The following is a 26,352-nucleotide window of genomic DNA, read 5'->3' as shown; positions in this document are numbered from 1 at the left end:
ATAGCGGCTATAGAACGACCAGAAAGGAAGCTAGCAATGAAGGCACAGATAGAAGGATAGAAACCGTAGGAGGACAGTTTGGAAATTAAAGATTTATGCCAGACTCGATCGAAAGCGTTTGAGATGTCAAGTGCAATGGCAAAGCTTTCGCCAAAGTCCCGAAAGGAGAATGACCAGGAGTCTGAAAGGTAGGTGAGAAGATCGCCAGTGGAGCGTCCCTGATGGAACCCGTACTGACGATCAGAAAGAAGGTTGTGATAGGAAAGATGCCTTAAAATTTTTCTATTGAGAATTGACTCGAAAACTTTTGAAATACAGGACGTTAAAGCAACTGGACGATAGTTGGAGGGTTGGGAGTGGTCACCCTTCTTTGGGACTGGCTGAATGAGAGCAAACTTCCAGCAAGAAGGAAAGGTACAAGTTGACAGACAAAGGCGAAAGAGTTTGCCTAGGAAGGGTGTAAGCACAGAAGCACAGTTCTTGAGAACAACAGGAGGGACCCCATCAGGCCAGTGATGGCAGAAAATACATCAACTGAAGAAATTTTAATGTCAGCCATGAGGAAGTCAGAGGGGGGAAGTGATGGAGGAACAGCACCGGAATCGTCTAAGGTGGAATTGGAGGAGAAAGTATGTGCGAAGAGTTCTGCAGAGTCAGTGGTACTCCAGCAACTTTCAGTTTAGATTTTATGGCACTGACGCTCCAAGCTTTCAGTGATTACCGGTGATTGCCAACTCTACAAATGATAACCCATTTTTTTTCATTTCTGTTATCAACTGCACGAACATGTACTGGTTTACAGTTTTTAATTTTGTATGGGTTTTCGTATTTTACTGGAATCATGACCAGCTGCAGCACACGAGAAAGCATGAAGCACTCTGTTTTCAGTTCATCACGCAGTCTTCTGGTAAATCAGTTGCCCACTAGCTGTGATGTCATAAGGGCATATTTGGAACTTAAATCCACAAATCCGTCATTGGACACCCAAGCCTATGCGGAAACTGTTGCACTTGAAACAGCAGGAATTTACGAGAAAGCTTCCATCTCAACTATTGATTACACCAGTGTTGTTATTCGTGTGAAACGCCTGATAGGAAAGGTACAGGAGCTTAGGAAATATCCAGAGAGCAAAAGGACTTCCAACACCTACATAGAGAAATTCGCCAGCTTTGACACCTTATTTGACATTAGTCGTTGCAAATGTTTCAAAAAGTTCAATGCAGGTGAGAGGTCTGAGTCAGTGCACTAGAGCAGACAAGAAATCGCCTGAGGAGTGGCCTTTCTGGGTTTACCAAAGTAGTTGCAGAAAAACGTATATTGGTGGATTAGACCGGAAGAAGACAGCACAAAATAAGTGTGCAGCAAATAGAGTGAGGAAAAGGAAGCTCTATGAAAAGTCCACTAGAGATACAAAGCAAAATGGTGAAGATATAATGACAGCATGTATTGACGAAAGTGATGCCTGTGATGAACAATATGATCAATATGTTGATAAGACTGCAGAAGTAGTTGGAAGCAAACAGTCAGAACAGATTAGTCTATCCTGAGCTGAGTCGTGTAGCTACTCGATGTCAAGTAAGCAATAGAGACATCTGCTCCATTGTGAATGCAGCACTGAAAGATATGAATATTCTTTGTGAAGAAAATAAAGTTGATCCCAGTAAACTCCGCCGTCAGAGAAAATACTGGAGAGACGTCACATTGCAACAGCATAAAAATAACTTGAAGATCGTTTGCATCGGTTTCGATGGAATAATCGATCAAACGCTCAAGAATATCCCAGATGGTCAGAGAATCGTGAAGGAAGATCACTACTCAGTAGTTGCTTTTCTTGACGCCGTTTACATCGACCACGTTTCTCCCGAAAGTGGAAGAGCAGCATATATTGCCAAGGAAGTCATGTCTGTCATTCGAGAAACAGATTCAACAAATTCGTTGCAAGCTATCGTCTCTGATGGGACAAATGTCAATACTGGAAAGAGAAATGGAGTGGTCCGTGAGCTCGAAACACAGCTTGACAGCCCATTACAGTGGCTTGTTTGTTTGTTCCATCTTGTTGAAATAATTTTCCGAAGGTATTTCGAGGCAGCTGATGGTTCAACGACAGGTCCACGAGGCTGCAGATGAGAAGTAAGTCAATCGCTTGAATTTGACCGAAAAGATCTTCCAGTTGTTGGTTATGAACGTGTTACTGGAAAAACTTGCATTTTACCAGAGGGAGTTGTAAATGATCTCAGCAAAAATCAGGGCTACCTTTACCGTGCATGTTTGGCAGTGCAATTGCCAAGTGAAAATACTAATGAAGGTGTGGTACCATCTGCACAACCAGGACAGCTAATTCATGCCAGGTGGCTTACGAAAGATAATCGCGTACTGCAACTTTATATGTCAAAGGAGCAACCATCACCAACCTTAAAACGTCTGGTTTCATTCATTTGAACTACTGTGCTTCTGTGTGGTTCAGGGTGAAAGCCAACAGCTCATGTCAGGATGGAGCAAAAAATTTCTTCATCATGGTGGAGCTCCTTCAAAAGCTGCCGTTGGAGGATCAGGCGATGATTTGCCCTGTGCTTGCCAATAACAGCTACTTCTGTCAGTTAGAGAACATCCTGTTGTCACCTGTTGCTGATGAAGATGTTGGCCAACGCTCAATGGCGACAAAGTTGATGAAACAAGCACAGTTGTATAAGAATGATGACCAAGCCTCAGTTAGAATATTTGAAAAATCGGCATTGAAGATACACTTCGATGCCAAGAAGTACACTGAGCTGGTAGAGCTTTCTTCTGTCACAGTTTTCCTCCATTGCTGAAGAACAGACTGGACCAAATGGACGAAAGCCAACCCATCGTACTGGCCGTGCACCCTTGCCATTCCCAAAGAGTGGAACTCTGCGTCAAGGACGTCACATCCACAAGTAAAGTATTTGGGCATGAATCATGTCATGGTATGTTCGTCCAATGGAAGCGATCCCGCACCTTGTTCCGGAAGCGAGAAAGTAAACAAGATTTTCAATGTGTTTCACTGTTCATCCCATTTCTACTGTTCTTTTTCTTTTTCATGAAACAATGCCTTTCATATGATTTGAATACATTTATTTCATCTGTTACTTTTATTTTTAAAATTGAAATTTGACACAGAAATTGCATTTTAGTTCATGCGAAAAAAAGCTTTTTTTTTTTTTTTTTTTTTTGAGAAATAACTCAATTTTTAGATCCAAGTTGCTGGAATGGGCACGTACTGTATATAAGGAAACATTGTTTTCGTAGTGCTATTGTCATTGTAAAGGAGCACCATTCTGACTGTTTCAACCTGGCAGCCCTAAGTTGGTTCCTTTTCTACCCGCCCTAATATATATATATATATATATATATACAGGTATAGGTTTATATATAGCCGTACCAGGGTAACCTGGCCACTTACTGCTTTGATGGACATAAGGGGTGCTGTGGTTGAGCCAATTTCCCATACTATAAAGTATGCTTGCACCCTGTCAGCTTGCACTGGCCGATTACACTTGGTTCACAGACTACACACACAGTCAAAGCCACTCCAACATTACAAATACAATTACAAGCACATCTCACCCTACATACAATCTCTACCAGACAGCCTAAGAAACTTGGTAGAGATACATAGGCCGTATCGTCCCCACTTCGGTTGGGATAGACGGGTCCTGCAGTGGATACTCAAACAGTTGCTATATATATATATATATATATATATGTATATTCAATCATTCCCAGACGCCATGTATCCCAAACGGGGTGGCCAAGGGCTTAGAGTTAATTGTTTTACAGGGAGGGGCACTAATCCTCCACCAACCCCACTTGACACGTAGGGATGCCAACAGCATCTGGTGTTCCCAGGCGGTCACCCATCCAAGTACTAACCAGACCCAACGTTGCTTAACTTCGCTGATCGGACGGGAAGCGGTGTACTCAACGTGGTATGGCCGTTATATATATATATATATATATATATATATATATATATATCCTGCTCCCAGAGTGCTGCCTTACAGTGATGAGCAGGCCTGAATAATAATGCTTCGACCTAGTAGGGCCAAACTATTGTCGACAGGTGCAGCCATACTACAATAGAAGGGCCTACTAGCAGCAGTCAGATTAAAAGCCCCCCCTCCCTCTCGCCAGGACAAGTATATTGCCAGTCTTTCTTCCCCACCTCTCTCCAGACCCTCTTGAGCCAGAGCCCCAACTGGGAACGGTGGTGTCCCACGGGGGGTAGGGAAGAGGAGGGAGCAGAGGAAGCAGGACCAACTCATCCCACACCTCTCCCAAATCCTCTTGACCTAGAACTCTAGCCAGAGAGAGTGGTGGCCTTCGAGGATAGAGGTGAGGAAGGCACGACAGAGGATAGAAAGGCCATCTGAACCTCAACATCTCCTGAGACCCTCTTAATCCCTTGCCCCAGCTAGAAAAGGTGGTCGTGGCCCTTCAGGTGTGGAGACGAGCTGGCTCGTGGAGTGTTACCTTACAGTGGTGAGCAGCCTTGAGTACTGCTTCGACTTGGTAGCGCCAGACTAGATACCTGTACGACATATTAGCAGTAGACTAAAAGCAATCCTCCCACCTGTGTCACAAGCCAGACAGAAGGGGTATATTAGCTGTTAACTACAAAACCATATTTGGAAGAGGTTTGTGTACTGCAGTGGACTGTTGCAGGCTGATGGTACACACACACATATATATATATATATATATATATATATATATATATATATATATATATATGTACTGTACATACATATAGGTGGGGGAGCTCACCATCCACTCACTTGATGTAGAGCTGCTCTTGGGTGACTGCCTTTTCTTCTCTTCCTTCCTTCTTTCCTTCCTTCCTGTTTTGTCTTTCCTTCCTTCTTTCTTTCCTTTTCCTTCTATCTATGGGTGACTCTACACCGAGTGACAAGCCAAATGGTTTCCTGTACACCAGGAAACTACTATGCTGGGTGGTAACCAGATAGCCAAACTATGACGGCTGATGGTATATATATATATATATATATATATATATATATATATATATCACACACACACACACACATCTATTCGTTTCGTTTTTGAAGGCTCCAACATGCTTGCATGTGTCGGCCTTGGTCACCTAATGGCGGCTCTCCATGCTGCGCGATCCATGGCAGCCTCCCTGTTCAGTCCCTGAACCCTGAGGTCACACTTAAAGGTAGACTGGAAGATAATGCTGATTTCATGTGACCGGCGAGTCGGGGAGAGCATGTGGAGACTGTCAGGCGTGAAAGGACTGATCTTGTTGGTGAGTCTCTTGAGTGTGTGGAAGAGTTTTGTTATTTGGGAGACATATTAGGTGCTGGAGGTGGTGGTGAAGCTAGCTCTGTGGTTAGAGTGGGGAGTAGTTGGAAGAAATTCAGGGAGCTGTTGCCTCTGCAGACACTGAGAGGGGACCCCCTCCGTGCTATGGGATCCTTGTATGCAGCATGTGTTAGGAATGTAATGCTGTATAGTGTGAGACCTGGGCAGCAAAGGACGAGGATATTCGCAAGTTCAAACACACTGAAAATGACAATGATTAGGTGGATGTGCAGTGGGTCCCAGAGTGCAAGGGCTGGGGGGGGGGAGGGCTAGGATACCGATGGAAGAGTTGAGAGGTAAGATGGGACTGCAGTGTATTGGTGTTGTGATGAGAAAAGGTAGATTGAGGTGGTTTGGGCATGTGAAGAGGATGGGGGATGATAAGTGGATACAGAAAGTGAGAAGTGTAAACGTTAGGGGCATGGTTGCGAGAGGTAGACCGAAAAAGACCTGGGATGAAGTCATCGACCGTGACTTCAGGGATAAGAGACTGAATGGGGAAGCTGTCCGAAATCGAGCAGCATGGAAAGCCGCCATTAGGTGGCCAAGACCGACACATGCAAGCATGTTTGAGTCTTTGGAAAAACGAAACGAAACGAAACAGCAAAACGAAAACGTTAACAACGGCCATCCCAGGCCTCTTGGACTGAGAGCACTGCTTTGAGCACACACACACACACACACACACACACACACACACACACACACACACACACACACACACACACACACATACAAACAAAAACACACATACAAACACAAACACACATACAAACACAAACACACACGCGCACACGGATACACACACATACACATACACGCACGCACACACATACAGTACACATACACGCACTCACATGCACACATACATTCACACACGCACACACGCATACAAACACATGCGCACATACACACGCAAATACATACACGCACATACATGCGCGCACATACAGGCGCTTACACAAACACAAACAAAAATACATGCATACACACATATGCACATAATCATACACGAATACACACACACACACACACACACACACACACACACACACACACACACACACACACACACACACACACACACACACAAACACACACACACGTTCTCTCTCTCTCTCTCTTTCTCTCTCTCTCTCTCTCTGCATATGGATCTGTTGGTCACTCAGTTTTAACGTCACTGCTTGCAAGTAATCTAATCCTTTACCTGTCGCTGTCTGTATCCCAGTCTCTGTCTCCCTCACTGTCTGTCTATCTGTCTGTCACACACACACACACACACACACACACACACACACACACACACACACACACACACATTCAGAGAGAGAGAGAGAAAGAGCATGTGTACGGGTGTGTGCGTGTGCTTCTTCGCGCGTGCTTGTGCATGAGTGCATGTGTGTGCGTGCTTGTGCGTGCGTGCATGTGTGCGTGCATGCATGTTCGTTTGTGTTTGTGTGTGTGTGTGTGTGTGTGTGTGTGTGTGTGTGTGTGTGTGTGTGTCGTGTGCGGGTGTGTACGTGTGTCGTGTGAGTTTGTATGTGTGTGTGTGTGTGTGTGTGTGTGTGTGTGTGTGTGTGTGTGTGTGTGTGTGTGTGTTCAGAGCAGTGCACCCAACACATGATGCTGGGATGGTCGTTGTTAACGTTTTTTTTACAGTCAACTTTCCATTGCATTACATTCTTGTTGCAGCCTGTTGACAGTTATGTTATGCACTTTTGACGTATCTTAGTGTATTATGTTTGTGTAACAGTAGCGTGACCGAGAGTGTTAAATAGGTCAGTTGAAGATGTAATTGTCAATTAAGAATGATGGGAGGGGTTCGGGGAGTTGAGTAGAGGTAAGGAGGAGGGTTGGGAATTGGGGTAGAGTCTAGCGAAGCTCATTTTGTCCCCTCCCTCCCCTCTACCATGGGCAAATAGGGGTAGGAAAAGGGTACCTCTGAGCAGAGATTAGTGATCGTGAGTGAACTGTATCAATACTGTATAACATTTTATTCCTCATTTTCATCTTTGGGTAATACCATAAGAAAGTTTCCAGGATACAGGGTCGAGACGGATAGCTAATGTTAGTGACACATTATCCAGCTCAGTGTCGAATGGATAGATGATTGGGGGTATTGATATAATATACGGCATTCTGCAATATCCGACTGGGTTGTGGCTGAATTTACAGATAATTATTCACAGTTATATATATATATATATATATATATATATATATATATATATATATATATGATATCTAAGGTGGCAAATCAGATGAAGAGGGATAATTGGGATAGTATAGGTGAACAGCGTGTGAAGAATGATGAAGGAAGGGTAATGGTGAAGAGTGGGGATATTAAAGATGCATGGAGAGAGCATTAAAGCCGGTTGTTGAATGAGGAGTTTGACTGGGACTGGGAAGATTTGGAGATAGCAGATCCAGTGTTTGGCCCTTGGCCTTTAACTGATGCTGCGACTGTGAGTGAGGCAATAGACAGGATGCAGGTGGGGAAGGCAGCAGGTGTGTCTGGGTTGACTGCCGAAATGTTGAAGGCCTCAGGAGATATAGGGGTGAGGTTAGTCACTGACCTGATAAATATGATTATATATGAGTGTGTTGTTCCAGATGATTGGTTGAGGAGTGTAATTGTAAATATGTACACAGGGAAGGGTGATGCCCTGGAAAGAGGAAATTATAGAGGTATAAAGCTTTTAGATCAGATAATGAAGGTAATGGAGAGTTCTAGAAGGTATGATTGGAGAAATAGTGAATATTGATGAGATGCAGTTTGGGTTTATGCCATATTCATTGTTCGACAGCTTCAGGAAAAATATATTGGGAAGAAAAGGGGTCTGTATTTTGTTTTTGTTGATTTGGAAAAGGCCTTTGACAGAGTCCCTAGAGAGGTGGTGAAGTGGGCAATGAGAAAGCTTGGGTTGGAGGAGTGGCTGTTTAGGGTGGTTATTGCCATGTATGTGGGTGATCGCATCCAAGTAAGAGGGAATGGAGATTTGAGTGAAGAGCTTTCCGTGAATGTTGGTGTGGATCAGGGGTCAGTTTTGAGTCCCATGTTGTTTAATATGGTACTTGAAGCCTTCTCACGTGACTTCAGAAACGGACTCCCGTGGGAGATGTTGTATGCTGATGATTTGGCGTTGACTGCAGAGAACGAAAGGGAGGCGGAGGAAAGATTTAGGAAGTGGAGAGATGGTATGGGGCACAAGGGCTTAAGGGTAAATGCAGATAAAACAAAAGTGATGATATCCAGGGTTGGTGTAGGTACAGTCAAAGAAGATGGAGAGTGGCCATGTGCAGTTTGGCACAAGGGCGTGGGTGCACAAGAGATGTAGTGGTATCAGAGGTAGACTGCGAGATAATGCTGACTTTATGTGTGTGAGGTGTCGGGGAGAGCAGGTGGAGATTGTCAGGCGTGAAAGGATTGAACTTGCTGGTTAGTCTCTTGAGTGTGTGGAAGAGTTTTGTTATTTGAGAGACATGTTATGTGCTGGAGGTGGGGCTGGAGCTAGCTCTGTGGCTAGGGTGAGAAGTGGTTGGAAGAAGTTCAGGGAGCTGTTGCCTCTCCTGACATTGAGAGGACTCTCCCTACGTGCTAATGGATCTTTGTATGCAGCATGTGTTAGGAGTGTGATGCTGTATGGTAGTGAGACCTGGGCGGTAAAGGAAAAGGATATTTGCAGGCTCAAACATACAGAGATGACAATGATTAGGTGGATGTTCAGTGCGTCCCTGCATGTGAGGCCTGGGGGGGCTGGGTTTACGATGGAAGAGTTGAGAGGTAGGATGAGACTGGAGTGTATTGGTGTTGTGATGAGGAGAGGTAGATTGAGATGGTTTGGGCATGTGGAGAGGATGGGGGATGATAATTGGGTGCAGAAGGTGAGAAGTGTTAATATTGCGGGTGGGGTTGCGAGGGGTAGACCGAGAAAGATGAGGGATGAGGTCATTAATACCACTACATCTTTTATGCACCCACTTATCACAGACACTGTACAAGAAAGAAATGCTTCCCGCCCTTGTGGCAAATCGCGCATGGCCACTCTTGCCCTTCTTTGACAGTTCAGCCACCAGCCTTAGATACAATCACGTTTGTTTTATTTGCATTTTTTTTTTAATCCCTTGTGCCTCATACCATCTCTCTACTTCCTAAGTCTTTCCTCCGCCTCCCATTCATCCTCTGCAATCAACACCAAATCATCAGCATGCCACATCTCCCACGGGAGTCCATGTCTGAAGCCACATGAGAGCTTCATGTACCAAGATAAACAATAAGGGGCTCAAAACTAACCCCTGATGCACACGAACATTCATGGAAAACTCATCACTCAAAACTCAATTTACCCTTACCTGGGTGCGAGCACCCACATACATAGCCATAACCATCCTAACCAGCTTCTCCTCGATGTCAAAGTTTCTCATTGCCCACTTTCCCACCTCTCTAGGGACTCTTTCGAAGGCCTTTTCCAAAACAACAATAACAAAGTACAGATCCCTTTTTTTTCCTATATATTTTTTCCTGCAGCTATCGAACAATGAATATTGTTCTTTCCCTTCTAGAACTCTCTCCATTACCTTCATTTTCTGGTCCAAAAGCTTTATGCCTCAATAATTTCCTCTTTCCAGGTCATCACGCTTCCCCCTGTACACAAACACAGTTACACTCTTCAGCTAATCATCTGGGACAACACACTCATATATAATCGTATTTATCAGGTTAGTAACAAACCTCACTCCTAGATCTCCTGAGGCATTCAGCATTTCAATAGTCAACCCAGAAACACCTGCGGCCTTCCCCACCCGCATCCTGCCTATTGCCCTCTCACAGTAGCAGTGTCAATCAAAGGCCAAGGGCCAAACACTGGATCTTCTAGCTCCAAATCTTCCCTGACCCAGTCAAACTCTTCATTCAACAATCGGTTATAATGCTCTCTCCAAGGCCTTTAATATCCCCATGTCCACCACTACCTTTCCTTCATCATTCCACACACACTGCTCAACTATGATATCCCAGTTTTCCCTCTTCATCTGATTATCCACCATAAAGATCATATTCTGCTTTTCCACACTATTTAGGTTACCAAGTAAAAGTCTCTGAGACTCAGACTTTGCCCTAGAATCTTTTCTAGCCCTAAGCTTGGCAGTCAAGTCTTCCTCTTTGATAAAACCCCTCTTGCTGTCAATGATATAAAGCATTAATTTCTTCCTGCAGCGTGTTGATAGTTATATTATAGCCTTTTTACGTAGCTTAATATTTAGGTTTTTAATTGCAGTGTAACCTAGAGTGTTAAGTCTGAGGTCTGACATGGAACTGCCAGTTAAGAATGATGGGTTATTGGGTTAGGGTTGCAAGCTGAGGTAGAGGTTAGTGGATCTCGTTTCGTCCCACCATCCCCTCCTCCCTTGGTATATATGGACAGGAAGGGGACACCCCTGAGCAGAAATTAGTACTCGTGAGTACACATATTGTACAGAAATACAGTACATAATATAATCATAATCATACCTAGTGTTGGCATCACCACAAAACCCACAAACTCAGCCATCAAGCAGAACTATGGAATAGTAATCAGAGCACTAGTGCATGAAACACTGACAGTCCACAGCACTACAGCAAAGAACGAAACACATAGGGGGGTGACAGTTGGCTTGGAGTATCAGGTGGGCCTTTCCTGCAATGCACTATAGTTGTCTGGCGTGTGTTGCTGTGTTGTGGGGTCTGCCTGTACACTGTTGGGTGCAGTGTCTGAGCCGGATGATACATATTATTAATGAAAAATGTATTGTAGCAGCGATAGATTCCGGTTTCGATGTTGGATATTACCAAAATCCACCGGATATTTTTTCAGTAAGGTCAAGCAAAATGCTCTGGATATTGCATTGGGCCGGATATTGCAATGTGGACACTTGAAAGTTTATTACCTGTATATAAATAGAGAAAGAGAGAGAGAGAGAGAGAGAGAGAGAGAGAGAGAGAGAGAGAGAGAGAGAGAGAGAGAGAGAGAGAGAGAGAGAGAGAGAGAGAGAGAGGGAGAGGGAGAGAGAGAGAGAGAGAGAGAGAGAGAGAGAGAATATAAATACAGCTTGTACAGCACCCTACCTGTATCCCTGACCACCTTGGAGAGAACTCCAACATACTTGACCTCTTCCTTACAACTAATCCTTCTGCTTACACTGTTAATCTTTCCTCTCCGGTGGGCTCCTCTGATCACAGCCTTATTACCTTAACCTGTCCTGTTGCTTCGGTATGGCCTTTGGACCCTCCAAAGAAACGTCGTCTGTGGCACTGTGGAGCTGCAGATTGGGAAGCCCTCAGGCAGTACTTCTTTGATTTTCCATGGAATGATTGTTGCTTCATGGCTCCATGGCCGGGAGCCAACAGAGTGTGCCTTGCTTATTATGGAGGATATTCTCTCGGGCATGGAAGCATACATTCCTTTCTCATATCCTTTGACTATTGCAAGAAAGCCTTGGTTTAATTACTCTTGTTCTAATCCTGTCCGCAACAAGGAGAGGGCCTATAAAAGCCACCAGAGCCAACCCACCCCTGAATCACATCTTGTTTATATTTCTGCTCGGAATCGTGCTAAGTCTGTTCTTCGCATTGCTAAAAATAATTTCATCCGTACTAAATGCTCTCAACTCTCCAACTCGAATTCTTCCTCCTCCTTCTGGCACCTTGCCAAAAACTTTCTAACAATTTTATCTCATCATCCTTCCCTCCTTTTTTTCTATTCTGATGGCTCTGTAGCTATTTCTTCTACTGATAAAGCTGATCTCTTCACCCAGACTTTCTCCTGCAATTCCACCTCAGGCAATTCTGTTGCAGGTCCTCCATAACTTCCTCTCTCTGACTTCCGCACGGCTGACATTAAAATGTCTTCAGCTGATGTATTTTCTGCCATCACTGTCCTCAAAAGTAACAAGGCCTATGGGCCTGATGGAGTCCCTCCTGTTGTTATCAAGAACTGTGCTTCTGTGCTTACACCCTGCCTAGGTAGACTCTTTTGCCTTTGTCTGTCAACTTGTACTTTTCCTTCTTGCTGGAAGTTTGCTTTTATTCAGCCAGTCCCAAAGAATGGTGACCGTTCCCAACCCTCTAACTATCGTCCAATTGCTTTAACATCTTGTGTTTCAAAAGTTTTCGAGTCAATTCTTAATACAAAAATTTTAAAGCATCTTTCCTATCACAACCTTTCTGATCGTCAGTATGGGTTCCGTCAGGGATGCTCCACTGGCGATCTTCTCACCTACCTTTCAGACTCCTGGTCATCCTCCTTTCGGGACTTTGGCGAAAGCTTTGCCGTTGCCCATGACATCTCAAAGGCTTTCAATCGAATATGGCATAAATCTTTAATTTCCAAACTGCCCTCTTACAGTTTCTAGCCTTCTATCTGTGCCTTCATCTATAGTTTCCTTTCTGGTCGTTCTATAGCTGCTGTTGTAGACGGCCATCGTTCTTCTCCTAGATCTATCATCACTGGTGTTCCTCAGGGCTCTGTCCTATCACCAACTCTCTTCCTTTTATTCATCAATGATCTTCTAAGCTGTGCATCTAACTCTATCCACTCGTAAGCTGATGATTCCACCCTTCACCTTTCTATTCGGTTCCTGCAACGTCCATCTCAGCTGTTACTTCAACAAAGGGATGAGGCTATTGTATGGTGTTAACAGATTCGTCACCTTAGAGCAATTTCCTTATCACTAGGAGTGGACGGAAGGAAATGCGAAGTCACTTAAAGTAGGTCCTTATATTAAACTGAATGGGTACAAGATAAGGGGCCGCCACCGTAAGTCTGCACGCAGCTAGACTTGTAAACAAACTCTAATTTAGTTACATGACGCACCACTAGGGGCGGACAAAACATATAAGGCTAGGGATGCGTGACCTATAGAATGTGTGTGTACATAGGCATATAATATTGGCACACGTCAGTAATAATATAAGTGGTACATGCATGCATTACAAATAAATTAATCACAGGCATATGAGATCATACATGCTATACATACAGCTATGGCACACCCAATGTCTGACTTGGCACATATCTCTGACTGGGTTAAAAATAATCTTGTAGTTTTTAATGCATCAAAAACTCAGTTTTTACACCTATCAACCCGACACAATCTTCCACAGGAGTACCCTCTAAGGTTATATAATATCCAGCTCAATCCTGCATCATCCTTGAACATGCTTGGGGTTCCATTCACTCGGGACTTGTCTTGGAAAAATTATATTGCAGTCTTGTAAAATCTGCTTCGAAGAGATTAGGTGTGCTAAGCCGACTCCGTACCTTCTTTACCCCTGCACAGTTGTTGACCTTTTACACTGGTTTTATTCGCCCGTGTTTAGAGTACAACTCTCATGTGTGGGGAGGCTCCCCACATACAGTTCAAGATTCTCAATAGGGTGGAGTCAAAGGCTTTTCGTCTCATCAACTCTCTTCCTGTTACTGGCTCCCTTCAAACCCTGTCTCTTCGCCGCACGGTTGCATCTGTATCTCTTTTCTACCGCTACTTCCATGGTCACTGCTCCTCTGAGCTGTCTACTTGCATCCTCCACCTCTACGACGAGTGCATAGGATCTGTTTAACAACAAATTCTCATTCCTTTTCTGTCCCACTCTCTAATGCAAGAGTTAGCCGTTACTCCCAGTCTTTCATTTATGTATCAGGTCAACCGTGGAACTGTCTCCCTCTGTCTGTATTTCCTACTTCCTGTGATCTCCAGTCTTTTAAACGCAGTGTGTCCAGGCATCTCGAAATGAATGGATCTTGAATTTGGCTGTCTTTTGTATTGTTTTTGTTTTTTCTTGGTAGGAACGTTTTGCGGGCTCCTGGCTTTTGTTTCATTCTTCCTTGCATAATGTATATATATATACATATATATATACTCTATTGAACATCTCGTTTACAAATTATTTACGAGCATTCTTTCATTAACCACTTTCTGGTGCATATTGCTGCCCTTATTTTCCATTTTATTTACAAAACATTTAATCCATACTTTTCGTAGTCCTCTTATGCTCTTCGTATTAACCATTTCTCGTTTACAAATTTCATTAATCATGTCACTCTTCCTTCTCCATAACTGTAATATTTTCCTTGCTCTCCTACTCTTCTTAGTTTTTATTTCCTTGCCACTCCTTTCCTGCCTTCCTCTGTGACACTATATAAAACAAGAAAAAGCATTTTTCCCCTCTCGTTGTGCGCCATCAAAGGAACAGATTGTGTGAAGAACCATCGTCAAAAGGAGGATTCAGCTTCAACAGGAGTGAAAGATCTGAGGGGAAAGAAGAGGAGAAATGGAAAGGGACAGGAAAGAGAGAGAGAGAGAGAGAGAGAGAGAGAGAGAGAGAGAGAGAGAGAACAGGCCATGGAATATTCTTGCTTGCATATACCGGTATATTCCATGACCATTTCCTCCTTCCTACATCTGAGACTTGTAACGTGAATTTCAACTTATAGACAGACTCCACGAACTGTATATTATTCATTGTTTTCGGTACATTAGGAGAGTAAACATGAACAAATCAGGAAATTTCTATACTAGGAACAACAATGAAAAACCAGACCAAGGAGCTGGCCAATCCTTTCAGTCCTATATAATATTTTCCATTTTATTCAAGAAGGTCTCTTTTGCGAAGGGATTTATCAAAGGCTACTATAATAGTCCCAAGACAAATGAAATCATCTGGATTTAGCAAGAATTAAATTCAGTTAGGCCATCTAGCTAAACGGATTAAAGAAATATACTTTATAAGTTTTCTTGCTTTGCTGCAGGACGTCTGAGCAACATTATACAATTTCTTTCTGATGTAATTTTGCCTAACCTTGTTGGACTTCATTATCCTGAATGAAGTATTACACCTCTATTTAGTCCACTTTTCTTCACAATTTTCACTTTATACGGCTAGTACTCTTAGTTGTCCCATATTGTTGTTCTTTCGTAGCTTATTTCACGTAGCAGGAAGAGACAGTGTTATGGCCCTACAATCTTTCCAGATCATTTCATGAAATTCACGACATTCGATTGCTAATTTTTTCTTACAGTCAAGATGGAGATGTGGCACTTTTAGCTCATATTAAAGCGATATAGTGCTCCACCCCTCATCGAAACCTCATTTGTAAACTTAGAAACGAATGATTTTTTCAGTCTGATTATTTTTTTTCTTGCAGCCACCTCATGACCTTATTCACTTTAGGACACATCCGTGGTAATGGAGGGATTAACGGATGTTATATCTGCCTCTTTTATTTCGAAAAATTCCTCCAAAGCTGAATAATGTTGCCTGATGGTTTCAATGCATAAGACAACATACGTCACTGGAATTCGTGAGTAACCTCTTCATTTCTAAACATTTACAGTAAGCTTAATTAAACCATCGGACATATAACCACGATCAGGACACACAAATGGGCTTGCGATCCATTCCTTGCCATAAGTCAGGTTTTGATCTCCAGGAAGAACAAGGAGGCTGTCGAATCTTCCTTGGTCTTCTAACTTCATAAATTTAGTTACGAGAAGAAAATTACTGCAGGTTATTGTCACGGGGTTTTTATGTATATGCAATATTAAAGAATATTATTCAATAATACTTAAGAACAGGACAATGAATTGTCTTCTGAAAATCAAGCAATGATTACTTTATGCCGGCTTACTTCGCCGAGTCTCTAAGGACAAAAATTTATAAACTTTCTCAACAGTACACAGCAGAGACTAATGACTCACTCGTGCTGTTTATTAGTACTGTTGGCCTCTGGAGAAAGTGACTCCACCCCTGACAATCAATAACTAATGCTATTAATGATAAACAAGTTCCTGCTGGTGCAATTAACTCCTGGTTGCACAACGGATTTTAAGCTTAATACAAAAGGACTGGCCTAAGTACCAGTTATGAATAGCAAAGCATTTATGCAAACTAGGAGCTATAAGTGAAATAAGCTCATGGAGAAATAAAACACGAATTTACATTACATTAAGCTCAAGAAAAAGAACTGTTAATTTATTGCTTACAATGAAATAAATTAACATTACATGAGTCTCAAGATGAATTCAAATAAGGAGTTCGCACTCATTTGCTCACTCAAAAGCTAAACTCTTAAACCTAGGAAAAAAACGAAAAGAAATACTGGTCAGAAAAGTGGACCAAGCCGATGACTGGGTGTCGTTGCTGAGTTAGGACGCTGCACACGCTGAGCCTCTCGCCAATCATGCTAGGTGGGAATTCAACAGCAGCGGCGGGAACTGGGCATCGTTGCTGAGGAAAGACGCTGCCACACACAGTACCTGCTTCCACGGCGCTCAAATCTTGACTGATTCAAATTGTGGGAGAGGGGCGAGTGTCATGGCCGCACTTGCTAATGGCAAGAAAGAGCGAAACACGCCCACAACAAATCACTCAGGCGGAGACACCAACGTCGCACAAAGACGCTCACTTTTGAAATAGTGAAAAATGTCCTGAAAAACACTCCCGATTGGGTGAATACGTGGCGGTTGACTGAGTGATAAATACTGGGATTCCACTAGAATTCGCAGTTTCCCACCAAAGTTTAATGTTACGAGTTTGTTTAGATATATGATCACACCAACTCGTGACATTACGCCCCATCAAAAATGAAATTTTTTTCTCAGGAAAAAAAATTTCAATATACATACATATACAAATCCTAACTTAGTCACACAAGATTCACACTGTGGTGTGTGTGTGCTATCCTGCTACAGGAGAAAGTCACAGTCACCAGTGAGCGAAAAAAAAAAAAAAAACTCGTATTTACGTTAATAGAAGCAAGCTTGAGGGAAAAACTCCGTGATAACAGTGAAAAATCCTGTACTCAGGTCAAACTGAGCAAAAAGTTCGTTACATTTACATTAACAACTAACTATTATGTAGTGTGATGTATGTAATACATGGTGTACGTGTGACAGCTGTGGTGTAACTGTACCTACGTGTAAAATCATGTAATACAAATTTATAGTAAATAATGATGACGAGGCGGAAGAGAAGGGGCGGCAGCATGCAACAGGGACAACCAGCTGTTCTGTACGGCAATGCTGCACCCGCCAGCTGCACCTGCGAAAGGAATCAAGATGGAGCATCAAAAGTGTCATTTCTCTCTCTCTGCCTAGCGCTCAGTACCTATGTCATTATTAACCAGGAAACGTAGTCTTAGGATTTACAAATCTCTCAGGACCCTTGTAGTTTACTGGTTAAGCTACCTTATTAACCAGGAAACGTGTCAGTTCTTGAATTGCTCAAATGTCTTAGAACGGGCAGTTTACTGGTTAACCTAACTTTACACTTACGATTAATGACAGGAAGCTGAGAATCACTACGCAATCTCAGGCAGGTCACGTTTTAACACCCATCGTGGGTGTGAACACTCGTGTGGATATTGTGCATTCTCCGGGAATCCTCAGAGAGGCCCACAGCTCGAGATGTTCCACAAGGTAATTCATACACAGCCTTGGACTGTCTCTGCAGGGTTCTCAAACTTCCCCCTTAACTTATGGTATACATGTATATACAGGTCCTGGACATAACGTGTCCTGTGGGACCAACAGGCGAGACGTCAGGTCTACACTTTTAACTGGGAACCAGGCTGGTCCTTGAATTACTCAAATCTCTGAGAATGCCTATCTTACAGAGCCCAGCATACAACAGTTGCCCGTGATAGTCAGCAAGTTAGCAGGCGAGACATCAGGTCTGCACCCACATTACCACTGCCCTGTCTCTCAACTGACTCAGAGATTACGGGTGCGATTTCAAACGGTGCAGGAAGGACGTGTCCCTGATTGGTGTTACATGGACACACATTGCAGGAACGCACAAAACTATCTATTTCTCGTCCCATCCCTGGCCAGAAAAAGTCAGCACAGATGTGGCCCTGAGTTTTCCTTTTGCCCATGTGACCTCTTGAGGCTGAACAATGACCCCATTCTAACACTGTTAGGCGGTACTTGGCGGGAACGACAAACTGCAGTTGAACCTTGCCCTGGGGTGTTCTTGACTCACGGTACAGCCGTCCTTGTTTACGAAGGAACTTGGCTTGACCTCTGCATGAATACTTTATCACTCTACCCTTTTGTTTCTTTCGCACGGCAGCAAGTGTTGGGTCGGAGTGTTGTTCTTGGACAACAACTTGGCTACACTTCAGATCTTGCGGCGATTCAATGGTCACCAGGGTGATACAGTTTGGAGCCTCAGCCATAGCTCGTGTTACTGTAGCCAAAGTCTGAGTAGCGTCATCTTTGGTGCAACTATGCTTGGCACCGGGAATATTGCCTATGATAAGGTCAAATAAAGGTTCTGGCATGACAGCTGCGAGTGTCGTACCAGTGTAAAATGGAGATGCCACCTGGATACGTGCCTCAGGGAACAATCTCACTGATACATCAATAAGGTTAGCTTGGATCTGTCGACCTGTGTACTCCTCAGGCCGAACGAGACTCTGCCTGACAGAGCAACCTGAGGAACCATTGTCTCTCAGGACCTTCACAGGGATGTCTCCCACAAACCCTGGCTGAACAAGGAAGGTAATGTCACCTGTGGGAGGGTCTGTGGAGGAAGCAGCTAGCCACTGATTAGGCTGCTGAATAAATGATGCAGCAAACACGGTGCCCTGTGAATTACATACTTGAGGGGTCGACCTCACTGCCTGGGGAGATGGAGCATTGGCCATCTGGTGAGGGGGGTTCACTGTCGCTGTGGGACTAGAGAACTGTGGGGGAGTACCCGTACTGGTAGGGACGTGACCACCATGCTGCAGCTGAGGAATGAAGGCTGCGTTCGCTTCCTGCCTCCTATTCACTTGAGCTGGTGCTGAAAAGGACAGTCCCGACGGCCGGTTGCGTGGCTGATACTGCTGCTGGTTAGGGTACTTGTTGTACTGCTTCCACTCAGGTTTCTGAGTGTTTTGCCCCTGGTCCTTCCTCTGCGGTTTTGGACCTTGGCTGTTATTCTGAGAACGGTCTTGTTGCTGGGGTTCAGTCTGAGATGGTTTCCCAGATTTGTCAACTTTCCTGTTCCAGGTATGCTGCTTGCGAGTTTGGTACCAGTATGCAGTGAAAAATGCATCAGTCTTCTTCACCATTTGGCTGGCATCTCTTACCTGGCAGATCTTAAGCTGAGCCATAAGTTCAGTAGGCCACGACTATTCTAGCTGCGTGCGCAGCATAAGGTCAGTTATCCCCTCACACGTGGAAGGAGTTTCATCTTTCTCCATCCACTCATCTAAGTAAGCAGTAAGCTGGTCAAGAAACTGAACGGCAGTCTCTTTTTCCTGTAAATGCGCCCTCATGAACTGACTCTTGGCGCCATCAACTGTGAGACCGTACGCTTTGACGAGTGCGGCCTTCATCATCTCATACGTGAGATTATCTCCACGAATTCTGTGAAGAATATCGAGGGCAGGGCCCTCAAACAGGCTAAGAAACTGAAGCCGCTTAGCTGCATCATCCAGCTGGTAAAGTTGAGCCATGTCTTCAAAACGAGCTATGTATGGCTCGATTTGCTCGCCTTCCTTATATGGAGGAAGCTTGATGTGTGGGGTCGCCATAATATGTGCAGGGATAGCGCTCGTGGAGCTTGGGCCAGCTGCACCAGCAGTGTCTGAAGCCAAGGAATGTCGCTTGAGCTTCAACACTTCAAGTTCATGCTCTTGTTCTCTCTCTCGTTGTTCACGCTCATATTCGCGTTGTTCTCGCTTGTATTCGCGCTCTTTTTCACGTTCCTCAAACTGAATTCGACGCTCTTCACGAGCATCACTCTCGCGTTGCTGCTTGTAATTAAAGCGAGAGAGGACAAAGTCCTTTATTTTCTCTGGGTCAGTAAGCCCCATATCTTTAGCTTCCTGTACATAGACGCTGGTAGACATGATGCTAACTCAATCTAAGTAAACTAGCGACTCAGTACTGACTGCAATTTTGCAAAGAAAGATGCCAATAGTCAAGAATAAAGAATATAGGCACAGATTAGTGGTGACCAGTTTTATCTAATTAAACTGGTAAAGAAAGAAAAGTAAACAAACAACTGACTGTGAAAACTATTACGTAAATTAATAGAACTGAATCAATATTCACCAGTAAGATAGTGCCTATGGACTTTAATGATAAATACCTAAGTATGAGTGAGTGAATATTATCTCGTGGATAGCTTTAGAGGTAGGAGTTAATATCCTGGAATGAGGTCGCCAAATGTCACGGGGTTTTTATGTATATGCAGTATTAAAGAATATTATTCAATAATACTTAAGAACAGGACAATGAATTGTCTTCTGAAAATGAAGCAATGATTTACATTACATTAAGCTCAAGAAAAAGAACCGTTAATTTATTGCTTACAATGAAATAAATTAATGTTACATGAGTCTCAAGATGAATTCAGATAAGGAGATCGCACTCACTCGCTCACTCAAAAGCTAAACTCTTAAACCTAGGAAAAAAAAGAAAAGAAATACTGGTCAGAAAAGTGGACCAAGCAGATGACTGGGCATCGTTGCTGAGGAAGGACGCTGCACACGCTAAGCCTCTCGCCAATCATGCTAGGTGGGAATTCAACGGCGGCGGCAGGAACTGGGCGTCGTTGCTGAGGAAGGGCGCTGCCACACACAGTACCTGCTTCCACAGCGCTCAAATCTTGACTGATTCAAATTGTGGGAGAGAGGCGAGTGTCGTGGCCACACTTGCTAACGGCTAGAATGAGTGAAACACGCCCACAACAAATCACTCAGGCGGAGACACCAACTTCGCACAAAGACAATCACTTATGAAATAGTGAAAAATGTCCTGAAAAACACTCCCGATCGGGTGAATACGTGGCGGTTGACTGAGTGATAAATACTGGGATTCCACTAGAATTCGCGGTTTCCCACCAAAATTTAATGTTACGAGTTTGTTTAGATATATGATCGCACCAACTCGTGACAGTTATATATAGCTGTTTTCTATAGGAAGATCAGAGAAAGGTGTGCAACGTTTTCCCCTGTCTAGTTCTTTCTAAGAAAATATATCTAACTACATTAGGGAATCGATGGTAATTATGTTCGAGTATATCATCCCAGAATAATGTAAAGAATATCGTTGTACTGAATAGTTTGTAAACTCTTTTGCTTTGGTCTGTTGACTTATACGAACCTTTCCTTTTTGCTAGAAATTTGCTCTCTTTCACCCTGTCCCAAAGAAGGGTGACCATTCCCACCCCTCTGACTATCAACCAGTTGCTTTAACATCGTTAATTTATATTTTTTAAAATCTCTTAACAAAAAATAAATCAATAAAGCACGTTTCCTATCACAACCTTCTTTCCCATCGCCAGTAAGGGTTCTGCCAGGGATGCTCCACTGGCAATCTTCTCACCTTCCTCTCAGACTCTTGGTCATCCTCCTTTTGGGACACTGATGAAAGCTTTGCCATTATAGTCGACATCTCAATGGCTTTCGACTGAATCTGGCATAAATCTTTAATTTCTAAATTGCCCACTTATGGTTTCTATCCTTCTATCTATGCCTTCATCTCTAGCTTCCTTTCTGGTCGTTCTATAGCTGATGTTGTAGAAGGCCATTGTTCTCCTCTTAGAGTTATCAATAGTAGTGTTCCTCAATCAACTCTCATCCTTCTATTCATCAGTGACCTAAGCTGTACTGCTAACCATATCCACCAATACACTGATGACTCCACCCTTCATCATCCATTCGCTTTTCCCAGCGTCCATCTAGGCAGTTACTTCTACAAACAAAGATCAGGCTATGGCACACCTAATGTTTGACTTGGCTCTTATCTCTGGGGAAAAAGTAATCTTGTTTTTTGTTAATGCATCAAAACCTATCTATCTATCTATTGCCAGATGCCTCAATCCAGTTTGGGGTGGCCACAAACAAATTGCCTCCAAGTTGCCCTGTCCCCCGCCATTTCACTGCCCTGCTCCCAACTCACACCCCCCTCTCTCATATACCTCTCAACCCCATCCCTCCATCTCATCCTCGGCCTCCCCCTCCCTCTTCCCCCCTCCACCTCACTCACATACACTCTCTTCGTCAGTCTTTCACCCTCCATCCTCTCCACATGGCCAAACCACCTCAGTTTGTTCCTCATAACGCTTCCTATCACATCCACATCCACACCACAACGCTCCTTTATATCCTCATTCGTCAGCCTGTCTCTCCATGTGACTCCACAGGCTCCTCTTAAATAACTCATTTCCACTGCTCTCACTCTTGACTTGTGTCCTTCCAACAACGTCCAAGCTTCACTTCCATACGTTAGAGTTGGTATCACAATACTGTCATGTAGTAACTTTTTCACTTACATGCTCACTTCCCTGTTTCTTATCACTGCTTTCAAAGAACCAGCAACCTTTCTTCCCTGCTGTACCCTTTCAAGCATTTCACCCTCCAAACCTCCATCCTTACTCATCACACTACCCAAGCACTTAAACGTACTCACATTTTCCAAATCCTCACCATCCAACCTCGCTGTACATTGACTGACTTCACCTCTCTCAAAGACCATCACTTTACTCTTCCCTACACTCACCTTTAGATTCCGTTTCTTAAACACTCTCCCAAACTCATCCACCAAGCCTTGCAGCTCCCCTTTGTCTTCACTCAACAACACAGTATCATCTGCAAACAACAGTACAGGGAGTTTCCAGACACTATCCTCTCTCACCAGGGCCATTCCAACATCCACTACCCTACCTTGTACCTCTTTTATTACCCCATCCATGTACAGATTGAACAACCATGGAGACATGACACATCCCTGTTTCAATCTAACTTTCAAAGAGAAAAATTCACTTAGTTCACCATCCACACGCACTGCAGCCTTCGCATCATCGTACATACTCTTCACAGCATTCAACAACTTCCCATCTACTCCATATATTCTTAACACTTTCCACAATCTTTGTCTATCCACCCTGTCATATGCTTTCTCCAAATCCATGAAAGCCGCATACAACTTCTTTCCCTTCTCTAGAAACTTTTCCACTAAAGATCTAAGAATGAATATCTGATCTACACAACCTCTTCCCTTCCTAAAGCCTCCCTGTTCTTCTCCAACTAATTTCTCTGTTCTTTCTCTTACTCTGTCAATAAGTATCCTACCATACACTTTTCCTATTATACTAAGAAGACAAATGCCCCTATGATTACCACACACTTCTTTTTCCCCTTTTCCTTTGTACAAGGGAATAATTATACCTGACTTCCAATCCTCCGGGACTCTACCTTCCTCCCAGGCCAATCTGCACATCTTCCACATCCATTCTACTACTATCTCTCCCCCATGCTTCAGCATTTCACCACACACGCCATCAATTCCTGGGGCTTTACCCGATTTAACTTTCTTCATTGTTTCCACAACTTCTATCCTACTGATTTCTTCCTGTCTTCTCATCTCCCTCCTTCTCCCAGCCATTCCCCAGCCACTTATACTCGCATTACTTCCATCGTCTATGTTCAACAATTCCTTAAAGTGTTCTCTCCATCTGCTCACCGTTTCTCCCTTCTCCACTAGTAATCTACCATTTTTATCTTTCACTCCCCTGCTGACTTCACTTCCACCCTGTCTTACTCTTTTCACCTCTTTCCAGAACATTTTCTTACAGTCCCTCCTCTTTACACTCAAATTCCTTCCAAATTCCTCATCCACTCTCTTCTAATTTCTTATATCTTTCGACATGTCACCTCTAATTTTAAGCAACCAGCTCAATTCTGCAACATCTTTTGAACATACTTGTGATTTCATTCTCTCGGGAGTTATCTAGGAAAGAGTGTATCACCTCTCTTTTAAAATCTGCTTCCAAGAATTTTTTTCGCCCCTATGTACAGCAGAATACAACTTTCATAAGTAAGGAGACTTACCACATACTGCTCTCTTCACCATGGTGGAGTCAAAGTTTTATCGACTCAGTAACTCTCCTCATCCTCTTGCTGGCTCTTTCAACCTCTCGCTATTTGCCAGACTGTTGCATCATTATCTCTTTTCTATAGCAGTTTCAATGGTCACTGCTCCTCCTCTACAGCGGGTGCGTAACACCCATCTAGCAACAAACTCTTATCCCTTTTCTGTCCAACTCTCCAACACAAAAGTTAACCGTTACTTTCAATCCTTCATGTATTCAGCAGGTCAACTCTGAAACTGTTTTCCTTTGTCTATATATCCTACTGCCTACGACCTCCAGTCTTTTAAATACAGTGTACTCAGGTATCTCGAAATGAAAGGATCTTGAATTTGGTTCTCTGCTAATTTGTTTTTATTTTTTCTTGAAGAGAACAATTTGGCTGGCCTCTGGCCTTTGGTTTCTTCTTCCTTGTGCAAAAAAAATATATATCAGCCAGGCCTCCTAAATTCTTGGCTTCATCTCACAGATCTACTTTGTCAAAAACAACATAATTCTCATTCAGCTGCGGTCGTTCCACCGTCTGTACTCTAACTTCGGTAAAATTGCCATCTCTCTATCTTGAATGCCGAGTTTGAAGTGTGGATTAACGCCAAATTGCGATGCTAGTCACGAAGTGCTATGGGAATGATGTAAAGCCATAGAATTGTCTCAGTGTGCCTCTGAGCTAAGTGGCATAGGCTCCAAATTTGAAAAAATCTGACCCAGATTAACCCTTTAACCGCGGGTGTCATCCCTGAATGACATTGCAAAAACTGGACCAAGCCGCGGGTGTCATTCTCAAATGTTTGTGAATATTTTGAATACCACGCGTTTTTTCCGTGCGCCAATTGTTTCAAGGGAGAGTAGCTATTAAGTTCATTCACTCCAGCCGACCCCCACCTCCCTCTTCCCCCCCCGGGCCCCCACCTCCCATCCCCTGGGCCCCCCACCCCACCCCGGACCAAACACGCATCAGTATCTGTCCAGCTGTGTGAGTGACAACACTGCTGATGTGGCAGTGAAATGCAGGCAATTACAGTGCCTTTTACCTGCCTCAGTGAACACAGAGTGGGTGTTTATCGTATGTGCAGTGTTCATATATGTTTATAGTATTATTATCAGAATGAGGTTGGCATTTGGTAATGGTGTGTGGGCGAAAAATAGTGATTACAACACCGCTGATGTGGCAGTGAAGTGCGGGCAATTACAGTGCCTTTTACCTGCCTCAGTGAACACAGAGTGGGTGTTTATCGTATGTGCAGTGTTCATATATGTTTATAGTATTATTATCAGAATGAGGTTGGCATTTGGTAATGGTGTGTGAGCAAAGGTAATGGTGTGTGAGCGAAAAATAGTGATTTTAGATCGCTCACTTCTAATGGCACTGCCCGTCCAGCGATAGTCAACGAAATCATGAAACCTACATCATTGCAAAGCCGAACGTTAGTGCTTTCTAATGGTACCTTATTTTTCGCTCTAGATTTATTCTGTGCAGAGTTATAAAGGTTTAAATTTTGTTTACATTTTGGCTGGAACCCCCGCAGGAGAGGCCAGTCGGGGCAAAACAATGCTCGCAGTTAAAGGGTTAACCAGCCCCATCCCGACCACTTTTCCAGCACTGACTCCCCCCAATCCCGACCATTTTTAGAAAAATTTTTTTTTGGCTCAAACCTCCGCTTTTGATGAGACATCGAAAATTCATAGAGAAATCGCTCACCTGAGGTTTTAAATACTCGATCCAGGTAGCAGTACCTCCTTACCTGACTGGGTTTTCTAACAGGCTGGCACCAAAGAAAACGAGTTCTATGGGAGGGTAACTATTTCACACCACTCATAAACGGTATTTATTTATTTACTTGGTACGAATTTATATGTAGTATGAGAGTATATTGGTTTTCAAACAGTAATATAGGCATTATAAGCATTGTTTCACTCACTACCTCATCACCATACCTGACCTTTTTTTGCCACATTACCTGATCATCATTTCTGACTGTTTCTTCCTCTGATGCTATGTAAAGTTTGTGCTCCACATTGTCATTGATTGTGGAATCACTCTGGCCCTGAATTTCGTACCATGGCATGACATGGCTTTACTGGCCAGGTCACTGATAACAGGT

General features: G+C 43.5%; 1 protein-coding gene and 1 non-coding gene across 2 annotated transcripts in view; one reads left to right on the top strand and one right to left on the bottom strand.

Moving 5' to 3' along the window:
* The window catches only part of LOC145391443 (uncharacterized), a 238,177-nt gene that overhangs the window by 96,838 nt on the left and 114,987 nt on the right, over positions 1-26,352 (top strand). The window lies entirely within an intron of this gene.
* LOC145391539 (5S ribosomal RNA) lies at positions 3,843-3,961 on the bottom strand. The gene has a single exon (XR_013895858.1). It is a non-coding gene; the product is annotated as a 5S ribosomal RNA (ribosomal RNA).

This window comes from Coenobita brevimanus, chromosome 18 (assembly GCF_032717465.1).
Source record: "Coenobita brevimanus isolate Jiangsu-jjx chromosome 18, ASM3271746v2, whole genome shotgun sequence".
Taxonomy (NCBI): Eukaryota; Metazoa; Arthropoda; class Malacostraca; order Decapoda; family Coenobitidae; genus Coenobita; species Coenobita brevimanus.
The sequence above is the reverse complement of the archived record's forward strand: the minus strand, read 5'-3'. Positions and strand labels throughout refer to the sequence as shown.